Here is a 6,462-nt window from a genome sequence, read left to right as displayed (position 1 = left end):
GTGCGGGGGCTGCGGGGCGGGCGGGGGGCGGGCGGCTGCGGAGAAACGGCGGCTGCTGGGGGCTCTCGGACGCGCGCAGGCCTCTCGCACACCCGGCCGGGACCGTCTTCCCCTTGGCAAAAAACCTCAGCGCCTTTATAGGAGCCGCAGTGACCCTCCTAATTGGTTATTAATGACCCCCCTGACGTCGGAGGAGACTTGTTGTACCCGGCCCGGCTGGAGCAGCTCTCGCCGCCCGCCGGAGCGCGAGGGGCGGGGGCGCGCGGACCGCTCGGAACAGCCCCCTTCACTCCTCCCTCCGCTCCCGGCTCTTCCTCCCCCCCTCCTCCTCTTCCTCCTCCTCTCCCCGTGGGAAGCGCCGGGCAGGGAGGGACGCTCAGCCGGCGGCGGGAAGAGGAGGGATGGAGCAGGGGAGGGGGCGCGGCGAGGCCCGGACTCCAGGGACCCCGTCAGGCAGGAGGGGACTCCTGGCCTTCGGCCCCCGCGGGCCCCAGCGCACCTCCTGTCCCAGGCAAGAATCCACGCTCGCCAGAGCCCCTCGGCAGGGCTTTCCCATCCCCCGCACCGCCGGGCCGACCGCGCCCCGGCCCTCCCGCGCCCCGCGCTCCTTGGGGCTCCACGCCCCAGGCGGCGGTGCTCGCCCCGAAGCCGGCCGCCTGCAGCCCCAGCTCCCGCCGCACTCATCTCTCCGGAGCAGACGGCGCTGCCGAAGCCGGCGCTTCGCTTCAAACGGGCCGCGCCGGCCGCCCTGCTCGCTTCGCGCAGCCGGGTGCGAAGCTCGCGCGGTGGCGCAGAGGGGGCTGCCGGGGCCGGGCCGCGGCCGCCGTCGAGGCCGGGCGGGCCTGAGCCGGCTTCGCGGACAGCCGGGTTCCGGGTGCGAGGGGCGCTAGGTCGGGGGTCGGTCGAAGGGCGGCCCGAATCCGCGCTGGCCACCAGTCGCTCAAGAAAGGCTTTCCCGCGGGCCACGGCGGGGATGAAGGGAGCCTGGACCTGCGTGGGAGCGGTCCGCCTCGGGAACTGCGGGCAGCCCCTGCCAGGCCGGGGCGCGGCTCGGCCCTCCGGGCTCCTGGGTCCCTCCCGGCCTCCTGCCCTTTCTCTCCTGGCCTCGCTCTGCCCTGCTCTCCGCTCCTCTCCCAACAGACTTTCCGCACTGCGCTTCCGAGGCACCTCGCGCTGTCCCTCTCCAAACGCCCGCGGAGCCGCTGATCGGGAGCCGCCGCTGACAGCCCGGCGCTGTCTGCCGCTGCTGCCGCCTAAGCCCCCGACCGCAGCCCCAGACACACCTGCCTTACTCCACCCCACGCTGCAGGGGCTTCGAGGCAGGTGGCAGCCCGGAGAGGTGTTCCAGGGCCCTGAGCGTTGGGCTCCAGGGCCACTTCTCTGCTGGACTCTGGGACTTCGAAAGTCTTGCGGTGGAGAGGCAGAGGGGCAGCGACTTAGCGTCCTTAAGCGAAACCCCACTTGATCGCTCCTTGGCAAAGAGCCCCCTCGGCTGCTGGGCCTCCCACCTGGCGCCGACGGGTCCCCGGCCCTTGCTCCCCCACTTCGGGCCAATGGTCTGGGGCATCCCTGCTGGCACCCGGTTGTACAGGAAGGAGCCAGCCCTCCCTGAGACCCGGAGCCCAGATCTGCCCCAGGCTGGAGTGGGGCAGCCTGCAGGACCGTGGGGGCACCGCGCCAGCAGAGGGCAGCGCTGCGGAGGAGCCAGAGGGTGCGGGAACCTCCATCGGATTCTGGATGCGATGGCCAGTCACACCCGCTCTGCCTGGGACTTCCTGAGGGAGGAGGCGTCTGGTGTGGGGGCTCCTGGGCCTTGGCTTCTGCCGAGAGCAGGTGGAGAGGAGAGTGCGCCCAGGCAGGGGAGGCTGAGACCCGCAGTTCAGCAGGGACACCTACCTGAGCGCCCTCAGGAGACCACAGGACCACGGACGGCTGTGCGTCCCTTATTCCTGCTGGACCTTGGTGTGCCTGCCCGCCCATTGGCTCCAGTTAGGTTTTGTGACCTGAGCTCTCTTTCTGCTTTCTCTTTGGGTCACTGTCCCCACCCAGGCCCCCAAAGGTTCTACCAACTCCCGGGTCGCATTCCATGGAGAAAAGCCCTGGAGTCCGTGTGTCCGTCCATCGCAGGGTGCGGCATCCGGGTCCCGAACCCCAAGCTTGGAGTCAGAAGATACAGGACCCCACGGCTAGGACAGCGGCCACGGAGCTACACTCCTTTCTCGGAACCGCAAAGCTGCAGATTGGTGTTGTGCGCAGGAGATTTGGGGAGCCCAAAACAGCCCCCAAGCTGGGTGCCCGGGGACCCGGGGCGTCTGCACCGATCGCTGGTGTCCTGCGCCTCAGGCCCAGCCAAGACCCAACCTGACTCGCCCCCCAGGAAGGGGGGCTCTTGGGGCGCGCTCAGTCTCGGGCCCTTGGAATTGGGGAGCAAGACCCCTTGGCTCGAGTTTCCTGGCCGACCCACCGCGGCGGTTTTCGTGGGGCCCGGGGCACCGGAGTCCCCTCCCCTGGGCCCAGCAGGGCCCAGCTCACGGGCACCGCCCCTCCCTCGCGCCCCAGGGCCGCTGCTCGGCTCCGTCTTTAATATTCATGGGCGTTAATAGAGAGGCCCCCAGTATATCGGCCCATTGTGGGCGGCTCGTAGGGCTTGAATAGGCCCTGGCCCCCTTTCTTCCTCCGAGGGGCCGGGCCAGGAGTGAATGGCCCCGCTTCCCGCTCCGCGCTCCCTCCCCCTTTCAGGGAGAACATCTTTATCCCCGCCGCCGCCGCCGCCCGGGCCCCTTTCGCGCGGCCCGGCTCCGGGCGGAACGAATCAATCGGCCGCGGCTCCTCGGAGGTCACCCTCGCCGCCCCGGGTCCCTCCTTGCGCCGAGCCCACGGGCGTGGAGAGCGGGAGACGGCGGCGCCGTCGGATGCTCGGATCCACGGGCGCAGGAGCTGCGGCGTCGTGGAGGGCCAGGGCGAAGGCAGGGCGGGCCGGGTGGGGCTCAGGCTCCGGTTCCGATTTTGTGCGGGTGCGGGGCGGAGCGCCGAGGGGCCGGGGGCTGCGGTCCGAGCCCAGAGAACTGTCCTGCTTTCCCCCGCGTCGGGCCCGGCGGCCGCACCCGCAAGACCTGGGGCGCGAGGAGTAGCCCAGGGCGCCCCAGGCCCCACGGCCCGGCCCGCAGATCCCTTTCGTACCCGGAGACGCGGCGCGGCTCGGCCCCGGACCCCGACGGTGCACTGCAGCCGGCTTTTGGGTGGGAAGCCCGGCGGCCCCAGCCCCCGCGCAGGCGTCCGGGAGCCGCTCAGGCGGGGCCGGGGCGCACGGGTCCCCACCCTCCCGCCTCGCTGGCCCTCGGAGGCACAGAAAGAAGCCCATTGTCCGCCAAGAAATACATTTTTTGGGCGCCGAGTGAAAGCCTGCCTTTCTTGTGAACTTTAGTCCCAGTCCCCTGCCCCCGGCGGTGGATTCGTCTCCCTCCCGGGGCCCCCGCGCGCCGCCTCCTCCCGGAACATCTGCCCGGGAGAATCCGCCCTGGAGGGCAGGCCGCGCCGGCTTTAAGCCCCGCGAACTCATTAAAAAGATATTAGCGTCGGGGGCAGGTCCCGCGCAGGTATCGATCGGCCGGCATGGGCCCGGGAAGAAAAGGAGACGATGGCCCCGGCGAGCCCCCACCCCTGCGCCCGGGCCGTGGCAGGAGCGGGGCCCCGCGCCGCGCCGCCCCGCACAGCCGCGTCCCGCGCTGTCCCCGCCCCACGGCCGCTGCGCTCGCTCCGGTCCCCGGCGCGCTCCTCACCGCGCTTGGCCCCCTCTCCGGTTGCCTCCCACCCTCCCTATTTCCTCCTCCCGGCCCCTCGACCGCTCGCTGGCTCGCTCTCTCAGTCTCCATCTTTCTCGTCCCCCGCAACGCGCCCGAGCCCAGGCGGCTCCTTCCTCTCGGGGCGGGGGTGGTGGTCCTGTACCGCCCCCCACCCCGAGTTCCAAACCCGTTCACGAAGGAAGGTTCAGAGCTCCAGGGCGCCCCCGCGACGCGTGCGGCGGAAGCAGAGTGGCGGGCGCTCACCGCACGGGCAGGGTCCACCGACGGGACTCCGGGCGCACCTGTACTAGGCTGGTGGGCGGAGAAGCGGCCCCGGCGTGGTGAAGCAGGGCGTCAGACACCCCTTTCGGACACCCCCTGCCCAATCTAGCCTCTGAGGCCGGCGAGGGACAAGGCTGCCCAGGCCGGGGTGGATGGGCCCTCCCCTCCCCTCCCCCGCGCCTCCCAGACGCCCCCACCCATCGCTCAGGCTGCCTCCCCCGAGCTGGCGGCCTCGGGGCATCAAGGTGGCGGGACCGAGGGCAGCAGCAGCGTGGGAGAGCCTCCGACCTCAGGAGAGGCCAGTCTTCCGGATGCAGGGGGGATGGAGATGAGGGAAACTGAGGCAGAGAGAGGCTGGCGGGGAGGGATGCAAAGTCAGAGCCCAGACCTGGGGATGGGATGCCAAAGAGATGGATGGAGCGGGGCGATGGGGCACCAGCGCCCAGGTCTGGGAGAGGGCAGTGAGGAGGAAGACAGGGCGGGGGGCGGGGTGGGGGGTGGCAAGCGAAAGCAGGAGGCGGGATGAAGACAGCCGGAGGCTGGGTGGGGGTGCTGCTGCCCCCTGCCCGGCCTTCCCTAGCCCCTCTGGCCTCCATCCCTCACCCTCACCAGCTGCCTGCCACATCTCAGGGTCCCTGGACGGGCAGAAGGGGCCCACCCCCACTCACTCTTACTCCCTTCCTCCCCCTCCCCAGCTTTCCTGGGAGATGGCTCCAGCCACAGCTTCCTGCTCCCCAGCTCCTGCACCTGCCCACCGTGTCCCAGAGCAGAGAGAGCTGCGGCAGCTGCTTGAGCCGAGACTCCTGGACTGCACCTGCTCCCATGCAGACCGTCTGCTGCCTCTCCGGGATCCTGGAGGCTCCCGCGTACAGTAAATATTTATTGAGCCCTGGCTGGGTGCTAGGTCCCATTCAGGTGCCTGGGGGCACCATGGTGACCAGGGCAGGCCCTGTCCTTGCCTTCTTGGGCTGGGGGCACCTAGGCTAGCCTGTGGCTCCATGAGGGCTCTTGTCCAAGAAGCTCAAGGTCACCTGTAAAGTGGAGAATGGTGCCTGGCTCACACAGCTGCCGTGGCAGGTGCCCGAGCTACTGTTCAGTCGCAGAGAGCTCCAGAGAGTGAGGCTGTCGTCCCTGCCACCGGCCCCCGCCACAGCCCACTCGGCCCCCATGTGTGCAAGTCCTGGGTCCTGTGGGCCCACCAGGCTAAATGCAGCTGCAAGGCTGGCTCCAGCTGGTGCCAAGGCCCCCCCTTCCCCTCTCTGAGTGTCAGTTTCTTCACCTGCAAACTGGGGATGACACCCCCCCCCCCCCGCTGTGGAGGAGGATCAAAGACTATGTATGGAAATCCTATTTGATGTGTGCAAAAATATCCACAATGCCATTAAACAAAATCATGCACACTCATGCTGAAAGTGCAAATACGGTGGCACAGAGGTGGGTCACAAATGTCACCCACAAAGAGGCACTGAGGGCCAAGCCACGTGCCGTGGACGTGGACAGGATGCCAGGGCGTCCGTGGTCCTGCTCTGTTAGAGTGGCTGGAGTGAAAGCAGCACCGTCGGCTCGGCGCTGAGTCCCAGCTGCTGTTTCTCCACATGCGGCGTCTGGACCCGTCCTCACGCCAGCTCCCGGAGCCAGCGGCTAAGATGATCTCCACTCCCAGAGGGGGAAGCCAAGCCTGGTGGGGGGTGTCGAAGTATCTCAGCCGGAACACCGTGGCCCCAAACCACAGTGAACCTGACCTCAAAGACTCCTGCAATCACAAGGAGTTACTTTTCTCACACACCGGGCCTTGGCTCAGCAGCCCTGGGATGACAGGTGTGAGATTCCCTCTGTCCTCAGGGTCCCAGAAGGGCTGCTTGAGCCTTGCCATTGCACTGCAGCCTCGGGGCTACCGATGCTCAAGTCAGGGTTACCTGGGTCAGGAATCCACGCGTGACCTGCCGGCCCTACGAGGCTGTTCCCGTGCAGCTCCCACGGACTGCGGTGGGACTTGGCACACAGCTAGCAGAGGGGAGCCCCACAGCCCCTTCCGACCTATCCCGGGATAGAGCTACTTAGGGTCCTTAGTATCCAGGGCCTGGTCCAGAGTGGTGCTCGGTGAGTGGCAGCGCGAGCAGGCTCTGCAGACTGGGGCCTCTGGCTCTGTCTCCCATCTCCGGGGACTGCACTGTTCTAGAAAGTGTGGTATCTGCTAGCACCGCTGGAAGCCAGGCAGCGAGATCGGCAGAACCCGGGGCCTCGCGGGGACGTGGGAGGAGCTGCTGAGCCCAGCGCCAAGTGCCCCAAAGGCCCCGGAGCCAGAGTGGAGGGACCGGACGTGGCGCCTGCTCCCGGCCCTCTGCACCTGCCTCCTGCCTCTGTCCCAGCCATGCCGCCAGTCCCCTCTCATCGTCAC

The sequence above is a fragment of the Oryctolagus cuniculus genome, chromosome 1 (genome assembly GCF_964237555.1).
Source record: "Oryctolagus cuniculus chromosome 1, mOryCun1.1, whole genome shotgun sequence".
NCBI classification, from domain to species: domain Eukaryota; kingdom Metazoa; phylum Chordata; class Mammalia; order Lagomorpha; family Leporidae; genus Oryctolagus; species Oryctolagus cuniculus.
The sequence above is the reverse complement of the archived record's forward strand: the minus strand, read 5'-3'. Positions refer to the sequence as shown.